Source organism: Papio anubis, chromosome 5 (assembly GCF_008728515.1).
Source record: "Papio anubis isolate 15944 chromosome 5, Panubis1.0, whole genome shotgun sequence".
Taxonomy (NCBI): domain Eukaryota; kingdom Metazoa; phylum Chordata; class Mammalia; order Primates; family Cercopithecidae; genus Papio; species Papio anubis.
In genome coordinates, this window is record NC_044980.1 from 40,785,064 (window position 1) to 40,804,845 (window position 19,782).

The window sequence follows — 19,782 nt, forward strand, 5'->3', positions numbered from 1 at the left end:
ATACAAATAGAAAATTTGTATAATTGTAAGAATTATACAAATTTAGCCCAAAAGTTCTCCCGCACAGGAATTCTGGTAGGAAACAGAATGCACAAACATGAAAAGCAGGAAAACATCTCGATTTTGTTCTATGCTTGAGTTTCAGGGCCCTGGTAGACCTTAAAGCCAAAGTAGTTGGAGTTCAAATCTTAACTTTATCACTGGGTGATCTTAGGCAAGTTTCTTATTCTCCATGTGCCTAAGTTTCCTGAATTGTAAAATGAAGATAAACAGGAATTATACCTTATAGGGTTCTTAACAGGTTTAAATAAATAAATATTTTAAAGTACTTAGGATAGTGGCTGGTATTAAAAAAAAAAGTACTCTAAGCCTAGGCAATATAATGAGACTCCGTCTCTACAAAAAAATAAAAATTATCCAGGTGTAGTGGTATTTGCCTGTGGTCCTCACTACTTGGGAGGCTGAGGTGGAAGGATCTCTTGAGGCCAGGAGTTTAAGTTCATCCTGGGCAACATAGTGAGACTCTGTCTCTACCCACCCACCCCCAAACTAATTAATTAATTTAATGAAGCATTTTAAGAAATACTCTAAGAGAGTCTGTTTAATAAATAAGATGTTTTTGATCTTCAGAGCAATATCATTATCAAAATGAGTTTTTATTCTTAGTCTCATAAAAACCTCACAAGACAAGGATGCCCTCTCTCACTACTCCTGTTCAACACAATATTGGATATCCTGGCTAGGGCAATCAGGCAATACAGAAATAAAAGATATTCAAATAGGAAGGGAGGAAGTAAAATTATCTTTGTTTGCAGATGGCATGATTGTATATCTAGAAAACCCCATCATCTCAGCCCATAAGCTTCTTAAGCTGATAGGCAACTTCAGCAGTCTCAGGATACAAAATCAATGTGCAAAAATTGCTAGCATTCTTATACACCAACAACAGGCAAGCAGAGAACCAAATCATGAATGAGCTCCCATTCACAATTGCTACAAAAAGAATAAAATACCTGAGAATACACCTAACAAGGGAAGTGAAGGACTTCTTCAAGGAGAACTACAAACCACTATTCAGAGAAATCAAAAAGGATACAAACAAGTGGAGAAACATTCTATGTTCATGGATAGGAAGAATCAATATCATGAAAATGGCCACACTGGCCAAAGTAATTTATAGATTCAATGCTATTCTCATTAAACCACCATTGACATTCTTCACAGAATTAGAAAAAACTTTTAAAATTCAAATGGAACCAAAAAAAGAGCCCAAAGGCTAAGTCAATCCTAAGTAAAAAGAACAAAACTGGAGGTATCATACTACCTGACTTCTAACTATACTACAAGGCTACAGTAACCTAAACAGCATGACTTCAACCTATACTACAAAGCTACAGTAACCAAAACAGCATTGGTACATTAACAGACACATAAACCAATGGAACAGAGTAGAGAACTCAGAAATATGACTGAATGTATACAACCATCTGATCTTTGACAAACCTGACAAAAACAAGCATGGGGAAAGGATTCCCTAATTAATAAATGGTGCTGGAAAAACTGGCCAGCCATATGCAGGAAATTGAAACTGGACCCCTTCCTTACACCATATACCAAAATGAACTCACTATGGATTAAAGACTTAAATATAAAACCCAAAACTATAAAAACCCCAGAATAAAATCTAAGCAATACCATCCAGGACATAGGCATGGGCAAAGATTTCATAATGAAGATGTCAGAAGCAATTGCAACAAAAATGAAAATTATCAAATGGGATCTAATTAAACTAAAGAGTTTCTAAACAGCCAAAGAAACAATCATCAGAGTGAACAGACAACCTATAGAATGGGAGAAAATTTTTGCAATCTATCCACCTGACAAAGGTCTAATATCCAAAATCTACAAGGAACTTAAATAAATTTATGAGAAAAAAAACAAACAGCTCCATTGAAAAGCGGGCAAAAGATATGAACAGACACTTCTCAAAGAAGACATACAAGTGACCAACAAACATGAAAAAAAGCTCAACATCACTGATCATTAGAGAAATGCAAATCAAAACCACAATGAGATACTATCTCATGCCAATTGGAATTGCTATTATTAAAAAGTCAAAAAACAAAAGATGCTGTGGAGAAAAGGGAACACTTTAACACTGTTGGTGAGAGTGTAATGTTCAACCATTGCAGAAGACAGTGTAGCGATTATCTCAAAGATCTAGAAGCAGAAATAGCATTTGACCCAGCAATTCCATTACTGGGTATATATCCAAAGGAATATAAATCATGCTCTTATAAAGATACATGCACGGGTTTGTTAGTGTAGCTCTATTTACAATAGCAAAGTCGTGGAATCAACCTACATGCCCATTAATGATAGACTGGCTAAAGAAAATGTGGAACATATACACCATGGAATACTATGTAGCCATAAAAAAGAATTCGATCATGTCCTTCATAGGGACATGGATGTAGTTGGAAGCCATTATCCTCAGCAAACTAAGGCAGGAATAGAAAACCAATCACCACAAGTTCTCACTTATTATTATGTTTTATTTTGAGATGGAGTCTTGCTCTGTCGCCAGGCTAGAGCACAGTGGCACAATCTTGGCTCACTGCAACCTCCGCCTACTGGGTTCAAGTGATTTCCCTGCCTCAGCCTCCCGAGTAGCTGGGACTACAGGCATGCACCACCATGCCCAGCTATTTTTTGTATTTTAGTAGAGATGGGGTTTCACCATGTTGGCCAGGATGGACTCCATCTCCTGACCTCGTGATATGCCACCTTGGCCTCCCAAAGTGCTGGGATTATAGGCATGAGCCACCACACTCGGCCTTGTTCTCACTTTTAAGTGGGAGCTGATTGATGAGAACACATGACATGGGTCGGGGGAACACCACACATTGGGCATCTGTTGGGGGAAGGGAAAGCATCAGGAAGAATCGCTAATGGATGCTGGGCTTAATACCTGGGTGATGGGATGATCTGTGCAGTAAACAACCGTAGCACACATTTACCTATGTAGCAAACCTGCATATCCTGCGCCTGTACCTCTGAACCCAAAAGCAAAGTTGAAAAAAAAAAAAAAAAAAAGGAAAAAGGAAATCTACTAGAGATATGAAGGTGGCAGTGCCAGGGAACCGGTGGTGGGAACTGCCTGACCAGACCAAGCAGCATGTAGGCCATGGTGGGACACCCGAGGGAGAATGCTACACAGATGAGGTTTATCAGAACCAGATCTTGTGGAACTACACTTCAAAGTGCGAGGAACCCACAAACTACACAGTATCACATGAATGCCCTCTGCAAGGGTGAAGGGCCTGGTAGGATGGAAGGATGGAGGCAAGGCCAGAGAGGAGAGATTCCTCTCTGGAAAAAAGAAGAGCCCTAGGGACTGTGGAATGAGGGGTGTGGGTACCAGTGAAGGTAAAAATGCCTTCTCACACCCCACCTCCTTTCATAGACTTTGGGAGCGATGTCTTTGGAGAGGGCCTTGCCCATATCACATTAGATGTATTAAATATATTAAAATGCATCCACATCACTATGAAACATTTTCATTATAGAAATAAGAGGTTGAATAGCTTTTTCTAATTTTGCTTCTGAAATATAACTATTTTGCAGGAAAAAAATAGAAAACCACGATGTATTTATTTAAGAAGGGATATACAAATCTATCAGTATGTCTGATAAAGTCATTCAGGCGGACTATCAGGGATCTTACTTTTCGTAAAGATATAGTAAATTTTAATTAAAAATAGAAATTTGTCAGAATATTATTTAAGTTTTCTGCTTGCCATGAGTAGCTCTGTCAGTTTTACACAAAACTACATTGTAGGTCATCTTCTAAACTCTATCTTCTTCGTACTGCTTTTCTGTATCTTATTTAAGGACAATGCAAGAGTGAGAGAGAAAATAAGTTGTCTATTTGACTAATTTAATAAGCACAGTCCCATGATTTTGCTCTCTAAAATATTTTTTAAAATTTTTATACCAATACATTTGCCAATAGTTACATTGTTCCTATGCTATTTGTTTCTAGAAAATATATATTAACGATGGCAAAAGGTCAGGGTTTTTTATTTGTTTTGTCTTGTTTTGATTTAAGAGAATGTAGAAACACAAAGGCCTAGCTCATTTGTCAAATGATGCCATAATTAATGAAGACTATTCTTAAATTCTGAAAAATATGATAGTGCTATCTTTAGATTTCCAGAAGGTGGTACTATTGCCACATACAAGAAGACAGAATGTATGACCTGAAAAACAGTTATTTTAACTTATATATATATATTTTTTATCAGATTTGACTTTCAGTAGCATTTTCTAAAGTATATTCTAAAGCATAGGGACTTTCTTGAATACTAAATCAAAACAATAATTCTTAGTGAGTTAAACAAAGTTAAGACAGCTTACACAAGACTTCTTAGAACCTTTAATATGCTGATATGGAATGTGAATTGAAGATTTGGTGTGAGGCATTTCTCATAATTATTTTACCCTGGAATTCCCTTTTTACAGAATGTATTTAAGGATTTGTTTTTAATGGAATGAAGTTAAGGAAATCTTTTTAGAGGAATTCAAACCCAATAGAATATGTCATGACAATCCACAGAATGGGAGAATTTTTTTGCAAATGATATCAGTAATAAGATAATTGTATCTAACTATATCAAGAACTATTATATATCAAAAATAAAACACAAATAATCCAATTAAAAATGGGTAAATAATATGAACAAGCATTTCTTCAAAGAAGATATACAAATGGCCAATAAGCATGTAGAAAGATTCAACATCATTAGTCATTAAACAAAGCAAATCAAAACCACAACGAGATACCATTTTGCACCCACTGGAATGACTATAATAAATAGAAGATAGTAACACATGTTAGTAAAGATGTGCTGCTGGAAGTGTAATTGATGCAGTCACTTTGAAGAACAGTTTAGCAGTTCCTCAAAATGTTAAACATAGGGTTACCATATGACCCAGCAATTCCACTTCTAGCTAAATACCTAAGAGAAATGAAAACATATATTCATATAAAAATTTGTATATGAATGTTCATAGCAGCATTATTCATAATAGCTAAAAAGGAAACAACCCACATTCCATCATCTGATAAATGGATAAATACAACTATTGTATATTTATTCACTGGAATATTATTTGGCAAAAAAAAAAAAAAAAAAGACTACTGACATATGCTACAACATGGAAAACTCTTGAAAATTTTATGCTAAGAAGCCAGTCACAAAGGACCACATACTATTTAGTTTTACATAGGAAATGTCCAGTACAGGCAAGTTGATAGGAATAGGAAGTAGATCATTGGTTGTCTAGGGTGTGGGTGGGTGGTAATAAGATTTCAAACACCTATCTAGACATTTGGATCTCTCCTTGAAGAGTTAAACTATGTATTTCTGAGTCTCAGTAGCCAATCCTGGGGCATGTGTGCTTTTCCCTTTTCCCTTTTGTGTGAAAACTATATATATATATATGTATTATACTTTAAGTTCTGGGATACATGTAGAGAACTTGCAGGTTTGTTACATAGATATACACGTGCCATGGTGTTTTGCTGCACCCATCAACCCGTCATCTACGTTAGATATATTTCTTCTAATGCTATCCCTCCCCTACCCCTACCCCCTTACAGGCCCTGGTGTGTGATGTTCCCCTCCCTGTGTCCCTATGTTTCATTGTTCAACTCCCACTTATAAGTGAGAATATGTGGTGTCTGGTTTTCCGTTCCTGTGTTATTTACTGAGATTGATGGTTTCCAGCTTCATCCATGTGCCTGCAAAGGACATGACCTCATCCTTTTTTATGGCTGCATAGTATTTCATTGTATATATGTGGCACATTTTCTTTATCCATTCTATCATTGATGAGCATTTGGGTTGGTTCCAAGTCTTTGCTATTGTGAATCGTGCCTCAATAAACATAAGCATGCATGTGTCTTTATAGTAGAATGATTTATATATTATTAAATTAGAAATCAATCTATTTACTAAAAAAGGTAGAAAGTAGTCATTAGTAATAAGTTGATAGATTGTAACTGTGTAGACTAGTATTTTTGTTTTCTTGATCTTTGAATTAGAGTGAAGTATTAAGTACCTAATTGCTAGTAATATTTCTATTTCTTATTGTGCTTTCTGTAGCTTATGCTTTATTAAGATACTTTACTATTTGGTGAATATGTATTCAAAATTATCTTCCTTTTTTGAGTTGCAAGTTCCTTCCTTATGATTTCCACATATCAGTACTAATTGTGTCTTTTGAGACAACATAGAGTAAATCACATTTGTCTTCTATGTTCTAACAAAAGCTGATTCCAAGCCATATAATCTTTTCTTTGGAAGAATTATCCATAGATTCTTTAACCATTACTCATATGATGAAGCTTTGGGTTACATCTTTCTCCACATCATTACTGTTTTTATCAAAGATGCTAACTCATCAGGTACGTTGTTTTCCATAATGTATTTACCAGCATAATCTAAGGACATTATTGCCATTGAAATAAGTTAAAAACAGCAATTCAAAAGTTCACTCTTAGAACAATTACTTTTCTTTGTCTGAATATAATGACTTACATTTAAAAAAAAGAAAAATTGAAGATGGTACAAAACATATTTTTATATTTTGCTTTCAACAAAGGACAATCATCAGTTGGCTTATCCACAAAGAGCGAGTATTTGTTCTGACTGGAAAAACAGCTAATGTAGCTTAATGTTTCTAATCAAACATAGCAAATAATTGTAGAATAGCTTGAATGAATATGAAAGTTTATAACTCTCTTAATTTGAAGTCTAGTGCCACAAAATGAATGCTAATAGAGCAAAATAGTACTTCTTTTCTTGTCCTCATTTATGTGGCAATAACAGGGTTATGCCTTTTCATATAATGAAGGAAGCAAACCCTAAGGTGGCTAAAAACCTTCAACATTGGGCACAATATGCTTAGGGGGTTTAAGTAGGAAGATGATAGGAGAATGTGGGGAAATTGGGCAAGACAGTGGAAGTTGAGAAGGTAAAGTGAATATAAGGTTGATAAGCATGTGTCTTCTAACTTTGGTGGTGGCTATTGGTATAAAACAAAAATGGGACTTAATGAAGCTAAATGATGCATTTTCCTTATGTGACTTTCCCCACCCTCACTTCCATATGGTCTCATATTTTTATTGAAGAGCAAAGAAACCAACCTGTAGCTTTGGTACAGAAAGATATAGAAACTTAAGCCCAGACAATAAAGTGAAAAGTTTAAAAGTCCACTAATTTACTAGTTTGAAGCCATGGGAACATTCAGTGACAAAAATATATAAGTATCACTAGTACTTCCTTCACAAATGGGGTAATAATATAGAAACTCATTTATATTTGTGCATAATTTTCTAGTTTACCCATTTCCTATATTATCTCATTAAATCTTCAGAGCAACTGTATACACAACATGTGACGTGTCCATAGACACACAGGTAGTGGCAGAGCCAGTGCTCAAACTGATGTATTCTATTGCTGCTGGAACACAGCACGTTAGGAAAATACAATTTAACACATCATTCACTTCAATACTCAAATACTTCTAGACCTCAGACTTATGGTTTTGTAGTAGTAAGGCAAGGCTAATTAAATATTTAAGTATGTGCAACACACACACACACACTTACATATACGGCCATTCACACATACTCATGTGTGTATGGATATGCACATTTCCATACCTATGCACACACAAACTGAATAAGTATTTCTTAACTATGTTGCTCCTACTAAAATATAAGCTTCCAGAGGGTAAGGATGTTAGTTCTTTTACTCATTGCTGTATCTCAAACACCTGAAGGAATTACTGGTACATAACAGGTGGTCAAGAAACATTTTTAAAATAAAAGTACCAGTGAGGTGTTAATAATTATGGTTATTTTGCAAATGATGTTTATGTATATTTTCTGTATTATTTAATAATAATCTTTCTTAGACAAAACTAAGTAGAGAGAGTAAGCATGTAGTTAGTGAGACAGGCATAGATAAAACCAGTGGTAGAAGCACGTAAGCACTCAACATTCATGAGGCATAAAATATTCAAGACAGTTATGATGTTCTTAAATAGGCTATTCGTTGTTGACATTCATTCCGACCCCATGTGTCTTTGGCTAAAGCTGCTCAGGAGGTTATTAGCAAGCTAGTGGCTCATAATACTTGCTCCTTTATGGAATATAGTCCGCATGTGTTGGCTCCAGGTACCTTCCATCTGCTTAGTCCTCTTTCTCACCTCCAACCCTAGTCCTTGTAACCACACTGTAAGCAGGAGAGATTGATGTGTCAGAGAGTGAACTCAAGCAAGAGTAAGAGAAAAAGTGAACAAATGAACATTATGTAACACAGAACATGTATCATGCCACCCTTATCCTGCTTGAATTCCAGATTAGGTATATTAAACTACCACATTTCTTTCCTCTTGCTCTTGCAGTATTTTATTTTTTAATTGATTTAATGAACTGCAATTATCTTCTGTTCTAATTACCTCTGGGACAGCCTGCTTTGCATATGAATACTTAGAGACTGCCATACATCAAGTTATTTCCTACCACTGTGATGATTTATTTTAAATAAGTTGGAGAAAGATTAAGTTTAATTTCATGATGAAGTCACTTTATTTCACTTGCCTGTCAATTGGAATCATAGCTGGCAAGCCTAGATAATGCGGATGCCTTGTCTTACATGTTACATTTCATGTGTCAAAGCTGAAGAAAAGTTTGAAATCTCTGAATAAGTAAACTAGCATTCTGGATTCAAGGCTATTAAATTTGAATCTGAAACATTTACTGACAGACCAGTTGGCCCTTCAAAGTGTTGAGATTAATTACAGAATATGGCTAAAAAGAAAATAAAGCATAGAATTTCAGAGTCGTAACATTCCATCAGGTTCTTCAATATAAAAGTCAAATATTTTTCAGTTCCTACAATTTTTTTTTGAATGCTACAGAGGAAGAAATGCCTAAATTTACCACATAGTCTTCTCATTTGAATAAAAAATATTTAAGGAAATATTTAAAACTTATATTATTATTTTTACTTTGAAAGTAAATGGCAAACTTGAAATATTTTAAAGAGTAAAAGCTTTATGAGATGCTCCTATTAATATTTGTTGTTTATAGTAAGTGATAGAAACAATAAAAATTCTATTAGGAATGTTATGCAATTCTCCTTTTTCTACTTCATTGTTATGCAATTTGAAATATGAATTTTCAATTAAGTTGCTTTGCCATCAGAGCTGTATAACCAGTCTCCTCAAAGCAGCACCCCTGACTATAGCACTGAATTATATAGTCATAATGCATCATCTACAGCTGGCCAATCCCTCCATTCTGAATTTATAGTAAAATAACTTACAGCTATTTGAACACCAGCTAGTGATCTGGCTTCAAATTCGCAAACAGAAATATTTGTAAATTACTCGTGTTGCCTTTTGTTACCTATTTTTTCAGTGTGCTTTTCAGGAAAACAAGATATTACTTTTTATTTAAATCTCTTCAAATTGTTGATTGTGACATACACGTTTGGCTGAAGTGAAGGGGGGATATCAAAAAGGGAGACATCAGAAATTAATTACAGTTGTTAATTAAATTCTTAACATTTTCTGCTGAAAGCTAAAACACAGACACTAGCTTAATATGAAACTGATAGACAATGTGTGTTTCTGTTTCTTCACTTCTAGAGGAATTCTAGAGAAAGTAGGTAAGGCTACAGTATTTAGAAAAACTATAATTCAAAAATTTGCAAAATATTTGGCATCTAAAAGAGTTTTTAGTTGCTCTATGTCACTCCCTTTCCAGAGTAAAAGGTGATCACAGGGAATGCAGGAATGTCTGATCCTAAAGGAAAGTAGTGTCAGAGAAGAATTTTAAAAAGGGCTAAAGAAAGTACGTAAATGGATGAGTACATTTGTACAGTCAATGTTCTTTCACACATCTCTAAGCTTCTGCTTATAGTTTTGCCTATTCACAAAGTTCATACTTTTTATTTATATTATATTCTAAATTTGATATCATATAGAATCTGGAAAGATATTGGAACTGGTCTAAAAGGAAACATCAGGATTTCAATCATTATGTATAGATTACATAGATTTAGTATATTTAAAAAAGGAAGATACAAAGATTTCTGTTTCCAGTGAAGACGAAGGGTAAATTTGGAGGGATCAGATTTACCTTCCATATAAAAACAAAAAACTGAACAATATTTATGAAATGATTTTCAGGACTTCAAACATCAAGTAATAAAAGATAGTGATTCCTTAAGAGATGTGAAACATGTGATGAGACCTGTGATTACCCCAGAGTTTCTAGGTCATAGCAAAAGGAGATAAAACCCAGACAAAGCCTGGCAGTCTCTCTAAAGTTGAGAAGATAAAACTAGGGGTCTGAGGAGGCCACAGGATTTAGAGTTCATAGGGCAGAGTAGACAGAGTGTCGCAAAAGAGAGTGCTGCATAGAGAGTGAGTCAGTTCTGGAGATCTTCAGAGTCTCCCTTGAGTTTTCAGCTGACTGCTGATCAATGCATGAGTGGGAGAAAACTACCCAAGGATGAAGAAAGAACCACCAGAAAGAATTAGAGGAAATAATACCTGGGGCTTACACATGGTGCCAACCAGCATGGGAAATTTCATAATTCATGTAGAAAGTTCTCAGAAGTGGTTTGCCTCGGTAGTAGCAAAATCAACTCTAGACTCAATACTGCTCTGGTTCTTCCTAATGATACCTACAAGGAAGACCAGAATGGGTGAAAGTTTTTCTAATTAACTTACTATCCCAGGTCAAAGTTTAACAAGATAAAATTCATAGTGTGATTCATTCAGTTAAAAATCACTGTCATACAAAGAAAGATTATAATCTATAAGCAGGTGAAAACCTATCAATAATAAAAACCAATCCAGATGTAATACAGAAGATAAAATTATAAGACAAGGACTATAACTGTACACTCTATGTTCAAGAAGCTGGAGTAAGGATTGGACACATTAAATAGAAACATAGAAGACAGCAAAATGGCCCAAATTGGGCTTCTGGACATATAAATTACAATGCTTGAAATGAAAAATACACTGGATGTGATTAATGACAGATTAGAGGCTGTAGAAAGAAATGATTGTTGAACTTGAAGATGCAACAAATATATTTTATATCCAAAGAAACACAGAGAGAAAATGACTGAAAAAAATTAAAGAGCATTAGTGAGTGTTTGATATTTCTTATAGTGCAGGTCTGCTGGAGATGAAGTAAATTCTTTCAGTTTTCATCTGCTTCCAAAATGCCTTTATTTTGACTTCATTTTACCAGATTTTTTTGGCTGGATATAGATTTACAGACTAACAGTTTTCCCCCAGCAATTTAAAGATGATATTTCATTGTTTTGTATGGAATATTTCTTCTTCTTCTCCTTCTTCTCCTTCTCCTTCTCCTTCTCCTCCTTCTCCTTCTCCTTCTTCTTCTTCTTTCTTCTTCTTCTTCTTTCTTCTTTCTTCTTCTTTCTTCTTCTTTCCTCTTCCTCTTCTTCTCTTCCTCTTCTTCCCCTTCTTCCCCTTCTTCTTCTTCTTCCCCTTCTTCTTCTTCTTCCCCTTCCTCCTCTTCTTCTTCTCCTTCTTCTTCTCCTTCTTCTTCTTCTTTCTTCTTCTTCTTTCTTCTTTCTTCTTCTTTCTTCTTCTTTCCTCTTCCTCTTCCTCTTCTTCTCTTCCTCTTCTTCCCCTTCTTCCCCTTCTTCCCCTTCTTCCTCTTCTTCCCCTTCTTCTTCTTCTTCCCTTCCTCCTCCTCCTCCTCCTCTTCTTCTTCTTCTTCTTCTTCTTCTTCTTCTTCTTCTTCTTCTTCTTCTTCTTCTTCTTCTTCTTCTTCTTCTCCTTCTCCTCCTTCTCCTCCTCCTCCTCCTCCTCCTCCTCCTCCCTCCTCCCTCCTTCCTTTCTTTCATTCCAGGCTTCATTCTTAAGATCTCAGCCCCTTCCACCTTTCTGGTCCAAGTGATTCTCCTGTCTCAGCCTCCCAAGTTGCTGGGATTACAATGCACCACCACAAATGACTACTTTCTGTATTTTTAGTAGAGACTGGGTTTCACCATATTGGCCAGGCTGGTCTCGAACTCCTGACCTCAGGTGATCTGCCTTCCTCAGCCTCCCAAAGTACTGGGATTACAAGTGTAAGCCCCCCTGCCTGGCCCTTTCTTCTTTGATTTCAATATTTTCTAATGATTTTTATATCGTAGGGTTCTCACCATGACGTAGTGAGGTATGGTTTTCTTTGTATTTTACTATTACTAGATTTCATTAACTTCTAAGATCTGTGGTTGATGTCTTTCATCAGTTTTGGAAAATTGCCATCAATTATTTCTTTCAATATTTTTTCTGGTCTGTTCTATTTTCTTGTTCTGGGACTCCAACTACACATATGATAACTTACTTGATAATCTATAACAGTTTGGATGTCTTTACTCTTTTCCTTTATAGTTTTTTTCTATTTGTGTTTTAGTCTGAATTATTTATGTTTTCTACAAATTCATTGATTCCTTCCTCTGATTATTAGCATGCTGAATAATTATAATTATTTAATTATGATTATAACAATATATTATACTTACATAATATGATTTCTATAATTATATAAGTATAATTATATTATAATTATATTAACTATATTAATAGTAATTATAATAATCCTTGCTCTGATTATTAGTATGCTGAATATTTACCATAATGATTCCATCAGCATAATTTTGTGCTTATTATTTCATTTTTCATTTCTAGGATCTTCATCTGGTTCTTTTTCATTGTTTTCAATTCTATGATAAAATTCCCTATGTGTACACCTTTTCTACTAGATCCTTTAATATATTTATCATATTTTAAAGTCCCTCTTTGATAATTTTAACACGAGGGCCATCTTTGGGTTAAGATTTGTTGACTTTTTCCTCTCCTGACAATGGGTCACATTTTCTTCTTTCTTTCATACCTCATTTTTATATTGGAAATTTGATATTGTATATAATAGAACAATACACTAAAGCAAATATATTTACACTCAGAAAAGGCCCATCATTTCTTTTTCAGACGACTAACATGGAGATATGAGTTAATCTACTCCATAATTTAGTTGGATCTGGGCTTGTTTCTTCTTAAAATTTTATGTACTTTTAAATCGATGAGTAAAATTATGTATGTTTATGGGGCACAGTAAGATGTTTTAATATATGTATGCATTGTAGAATGGCTAAATCAAGCTATTTAACGTATACATTATCTCATATACTTATTTTTTATGTTAAGAATTCTTAAATTTAGTCTGTTAGCAATTTTTTTTTTCTTTTTTTTTGAGACGGAGTCTCGCTCTGTCACCCAGGCTGGAGTGCAGCCGTGTGGTGCGATCTCGGCTCACTGCAAACTCTGCCTCCTGGGTTCACGCCAATCTCCTGCTTCAGCCTGCCGAGTACTGGGACTACAGGTGCCTGCCACCATGCCCGGCTAATTTTTTGTACTTTTAGTAGAGACGGGATTTCACCGTAGCCAGGATGGTCTCGATCTCCTGACCTCGAGATCCGCCCGCCTTGGCCTCCCGAAGTGCTTGGATTACCGGTGTGAGCCACCGCGCCCAGCCAACAATTTTTATGTATAAAATAAGTTGTTATTAATTGTAGTAAACATGAGTACAATAGAGCTCTTGAACTCATTCCTCTTGTCTAACTGAAATTTTGTGTCCTTTGACCAACATCTCCCCAATCCCATCATCTTCTGGTAACCACCATTTTATTCTTTGTTTTTATAAATTTGACTTTTTTAGATTCCACATGTAAGTGAGATCATGCAGTATTTGTCTTTCTGTATTTGGCTTATTTCACTTAATATAATGTACTCCAGGTTCATCCACGTTATCACAAATAATAAGATTTCCTTCTTTTTAAAGAATGGAATAATATTCCATTGTATATACATATAGAATTTTTAAAAATTCATTTGTCTGTTGATGGACACTTAGGATGATTTCACATCTTGGCTGTTGTAAATAATCCTGCAATAAATAAGGGAGTACAAATATCTCTTGGACATACTGATTTCATATCCTTTGGATACAGATCCAGTAGCAGGATTCCTGGATCATACGGTAGTTCTATTTTTATATTTTTAAGGAAACTCCATACTATTTTTCATAATGACTGTGCTAATTTACATTCCAACCAACAACATACAAAACAACATCTTTTCTCTCCATCCTCACCTGCATTTGTTATGTTTTGTCTTTTTGATAGTAGCCATTCTAACAGGTGTGAGGTGATCCCTCACTGTGGTTCTATTTGCATTTCTCTGATTAGTGGTGTTGAGCATTTTTTTATACACCCCATTAGCCATCTGTATGTCTTCTTTTGAGAAATTCAGTTTTTTTTGCTCAGTTTCAAGTCAGGTTATTTGTTTTCTTACTATTGAATTGTTTGAGTTTCTTATATCTTTTGGATATTAACTCCTTATGAGATCTACGGTGTTCAGATATTTTCTCCCATCCCATAGGTTGTCTCTTTACTCTGTTGACTTTCTTTGTTTTGCAAAAGTTTTTCACTTGGTGAAACTGGTGGAATTCTATTTATCTTCTTGCTGCCTGTGCTTTTGGGGCCATATTTTAAAAAGTCCTTGCCTAGATAAATGCCTTGGAGCTTTCCCTCCTTTTTTTTCCTGGTAGTGTTATAGTTTTTGGTATTACATTTGTCTTTAATCCATTTTAGATAAATTTTTGTTTATTTTATATATTTGTTTATTTATTTATTTATTTATTTATTTGAGATGGAGTCTCGCTCTGTTGTCCAGGCTGGAGTGCAGTGGCCGGATCTCAGCTCACTGCAAGCTCCACCTCCCGGGTTTATGCCATTCTCCTGCCTCAGTCTCCCAAGTAGCTGGGACTACAGACACCCGCCACCTCACCCAGCTAGTTTTTTGTATTTTTTAGTAGAGACAGGCTTTCACCGTCTTAGCCAGGATGATTTCGATCTCCTGACCTCGTGATCCGTCCATCTCGGCCTCCCAAAGTGCTGGGATTACAGGCTTGAGCTACGGTGCCCGGCCTAGATCAATTTTTGTATGTGCTTTGAGATGATGGTCTACTTTCATTTTTCTGCATGTGGAAATTCACTCTTTATTGAAGAAACTCTTCCCCATTGTGAGTTCTTGACATCTTTGCCAAAAATTGACAATAAATATGCGGATTTATTCCCAGGCTCTCTATTCTGCTTCATTGGTCAAGGTGTCTATTTTTATGCCAGTACCATGCTGTTTTAATTACTATATTTCTGTAGTAGATTTTGAAATAAGGTAGTGTGATGCCTCCTGCTTTGTTCTTTTTGCTCAATATTGCTTTGGCTATTCAGTCTTTTGTGGTTTCATATAAATTTTAGGATTTTTTTTTCTATTTCTATGAAAAATGTCATTGGAATTTGTATAGGGTTTTTTTGAATCTGTAGATCACTTTGGGTAGAATGGGCATTTAAAAAACATTAATTCTTCCAATCCATTAACATGGGATATCTTTTTATTTATTTGTGCATTGTTCAATTTTCTTCATTAGTGTTTTATAGTTTTCTGTGTACAGATCTTTCACCTTCACCTTCTTAGGTGAATATATCCCTAAGTATTTTATTTATTTGGTGGCTATAATTAATGGAATTGTTTTTTTGATTTTTTTATTTACAACTTTTTGTTAATGTATGGAAGCATTACTGATTTCTGTATGTTGATTTTGTATTCTGCAACTTTACTGAATTTATTAGTTTTAACAGTTTTTTTGGTGGAGTCTTTAGGGTTTTCTATATATAATGTAATCTATAAACAGAAATAATTTAACTTTTTTCTTTCTGACTTGGATGCCTTTATTTTTTTCTTTTGTCTAGCTTGTTTGGTCTATAAATTCTGGTACTATATGGAACAGAAGTGTCAATAATGGACATTCTTGCCTTATTTCTGATCTTAGAGGAAAAACTTTCAATTTTTCACCATTGAGTATGATATCAGCTGTGGGCATCTCATATATGGTCTTTATTGTGTTGAGGTACATTTCTTCTATATATCTCATTTGTTGGGAGTTTTATGATGACAGGATGTTGAATTCTGTTTGTGCCTCTTCTGCACTTATTGAGATAATCATATGGTTTTTGTCTTTTATTCTGTTAATGTGTAATATCACATTTATTGTTTGATCATGATGAATTATTCTGGTGTTGATGTTATCCATTGCATGTTTCATTTCATTCATTGTGATGTTCGGCTTCAGAATTTCTTTTCGTTTTGTTTTACAATTTCAATCTCTGATAGATTTTTCATTTTGGTCTTTCTTTTTTTTTAAGTTTTATTGTATTATTTCTCTGTATTTTCCTGAAGTTTATGGAATTTCCTTAAAATAACAGTTTTGAATTATTTGTTAGACAAGTTTGAATATCTACATTTGGAGTTCATATATCTTCATTGGGGCAATTACTTAAAAATTGTGTTCTTTTGATGGTGTTATGTCTCCTTGGTTGTTTTGGTTCTTCTTGCCTTCTATTGATGTCTGCAGATTTGGTGGAGTATTTCCCTCTTCCTGACTTTATGTGCTATTTTTTCTGTGGAAAGATCTCTCCCTATAGGGGGATCTGAGGCCATTTCTGGGTGGGGTGCAGTGGTTTGTCACCAATGAGATCAAAACTGTGTATTCACCTCAACACACCTGTCTGCTGAGGTCAATATTGATGAAGGTTACAGGCATCTTCAGCGGCCAATAGTGTGGATATCCATAGCAGCAGTGAAAGTCATTGCAGTGTTTGATGGTGATGGCTGCTAACGTACTCCCAATCTTTTTTTTCTCTCACTGGGGAAGTAGTGGCTGAAGAGATCCCTCTTGACACTGGGTCTACTTTGCAGTCCCACTCAAGTTGGCAGTGGCACTGGTGTCTGATCATGGTGCTCATGGAGTAGCCATGAAGTTGAGGCCTGAAGCATGAGCATGCCTGGAGGGACTATGGTTCTGGAATCCAGAATGATAATGGCACAGGTATCTAAGGCTCAGGGACCCCTGCTCCCCTGTCAGTAACAGCATGTGATGTGCGGGTGCTTGTGCAGCAGTCATAGAGTTAAGCAAGGGAGCACAGGCTTATGCAGCGTTAAAGTGGCTCTGAAGTCAAGGTAGAGACAAGATCTCTGTGGTATCTAAGCCAGTACCTGGAATGAAACTATGGGCAGAAACAGTTTGACTCTGGGTCCCAGAGTGCTAACTAGCTCAATATGACTTATGGGCAGGGCACTTGTATGGTTGGGAGAGGTTTCAGCTTCTCGGGTCGTAGAGAAGTGTGTAGACACATCTCCCTTTCTGGGGTTCCTGGACAAAAACGGCTGTTTGTTGCCTCATTAGCAAAAGTAGCCAGTGTCCCCTATGGAGCAGACTGTTAGGAAACTCAATGGTTCCTGCCATGCAGCTGATAGCAACAACCTTTGTCTTTCTTATTTGTTCCTTGCTCTCTCCTGACATCTCAAGTATGCTAATTTCACCAGCAATCTTTTCTATGTGCATATTCCCAATATTTTTGCTCCACTCTGTTGCTGCAGACTCTTTAGTGAGCCTTTCAGACTTCTCTGGGATGTTTTGGTTTGTAGCTAGCTGTCTGTATTTGTTACTTTGTAGGTGAATGAAGGCTGGTACCACCTACTCTGCCATTTTGATTGATGTTTTGATAAATGCATATGAAAGTTTCTTTAATTAGATTTATTTTACCACAGGCTGCAAATAATTTGAGAATTGGATCTGTGCCTTTGTTTTAGCTAGATTTGGGACCTCAGCATCTGAAGGATTTGTTTCTATTTTTTTGTTTTGCCTTTAGTCTTTCTCAATCCCTGCTTGTCTGCATCTCAGAGGGATACTTATTACCTATCCTGCCTTAGTCGCCACCAAAAATAACCATTGCATCAGTGGGGGCCCTGAGTACCTAGAGAATTTCTTTCAGGATTTTGTGTTGCCTGAAGACTCCAGCAATCCCCCTACACTTGCATCTCATAGGAGAGTTTATCTTAGCTTTCCTGCTCTTCTCTTAGCAACAGGTCATCACAGTCTCTTACTCAGTGTAAAGCCCAGAGGGTTTATCTTCGTTCTTATGCCTTGCCCTTAGATTTCATGAGGTCCTGCACACTGTGTCTCAGTGCAGCAAGTCTCTTCCAGTATTCCTGACCCTCTTCCACCAAAGGTAACTGCCTGCTACCTTGTACTGGGTGTGAAGTTCAAACACTTGAAGATTTCTCTTAACATTCCTACCCCGGTCCAATATTTCTCATGAGTACTCTGTGAATGCCTCTGAAAAAGTGTTGGCAAGTGGCATACTCTCTGTTCTGGGGACTCCAAATCATCATGCCATCCCACACTTGGTCAATAAAAATTCCTTAAACATTCATAAATTTTCTCATTTCCCATTTTTCTGACAGCTTTCTCCCTTTTCCACTGATTCACCAAAAATGACAGAAACTGTTAGATTTCTTCACTCCAAAGAGAGGTGTATAACTTTTTTGGATTTTAAGTCATTAGGTTTAATCCCTCGTTCTTAGCACTCTGATAAATTTGTTTCAAACCGTGACTTTACATATTGTCTGGCTGGTTACTGTTGTTAGGATGGGAATGACATTTTCTTGTGACTTTTTACATTCTAAGCAGAAGGTAATACCTGATAGTTTACATATAAATGATAATTTTTCTCTTTCAACATATGTGTGTATATATATGTACTATATATACACACACTACACATAATATATACGCTATACATGTTGATTAAAAATATTTTTGAAATTATTCTTTTAGAATGTATTGGAGGTATTCATCTTTTCTTTTTTAATACCTTCGGTGGTAGGAAATCTTTCACTAATTCCAAAATTACATCTGCTCTAAAATTAGAGTGACATTCAAAACAAAGTTTATAAATAATGGTGGTGATTAATTATGTTTTTTGTACAGTTGACTCTTGAACAACAAGAGGGTTAGGGCTGATCCCCTACATTGTTAAAAATATTTCCCAAAACTTAGCTACTAATAACCTACTTTGACTAGAAGTCTTATTGATAATGTAAAGTCAATTAACATGTATTTTGTATATGTATTTTGTTTTGTATTTTTATAATTAAAAAACTAGAGAAAATAAAATGTTATTAAGAAAATCACAAGAAAGGGAAAATATATTTACTATCCATTAAGTGGAAGTGAATCATCATAAAATTCTTCATCTTCATTGTCTTCATATTGAGTATGCTAAGGAGGAACAGGAAGAGGAAGGGTTGGTCTTGAAGTCTTGGGGTAGCAGAGATGGAAGAAAGTCCATGTGTAAGTGGACCTGTGCAGTTTAAACCTACATGGTTCACAAGTCAACTGTAATGAAATAATTGGGATGATTTTTTTAAAGGCTAGTCAAGGGAAGCAGTGGTTGTGGAAAAAGAACAAATAAATCTGTAACTGGTTGTGATCGGTTAGTTGTAAACACCATTGCACCCAGACCAGCCCGGATGATTTTTTATGCTTCTTCTAGATACCTTTTGAAGGCAATTCAAAATTGATTTTAAGTGATGGCAGCATCATTGGAATAAGGAAATTCTTCTGATGATGACTGTTTAATTATGAGTAGTAAACAAAAAGCAAATATCTAGAATGCTGTAATTTTAAAATATATTTTCATTGCTTATGTATACAGTCTTGAACATTTGTTGTTAAAATTACTTTAAAATATTTCAGATTTTAGTCTTTCT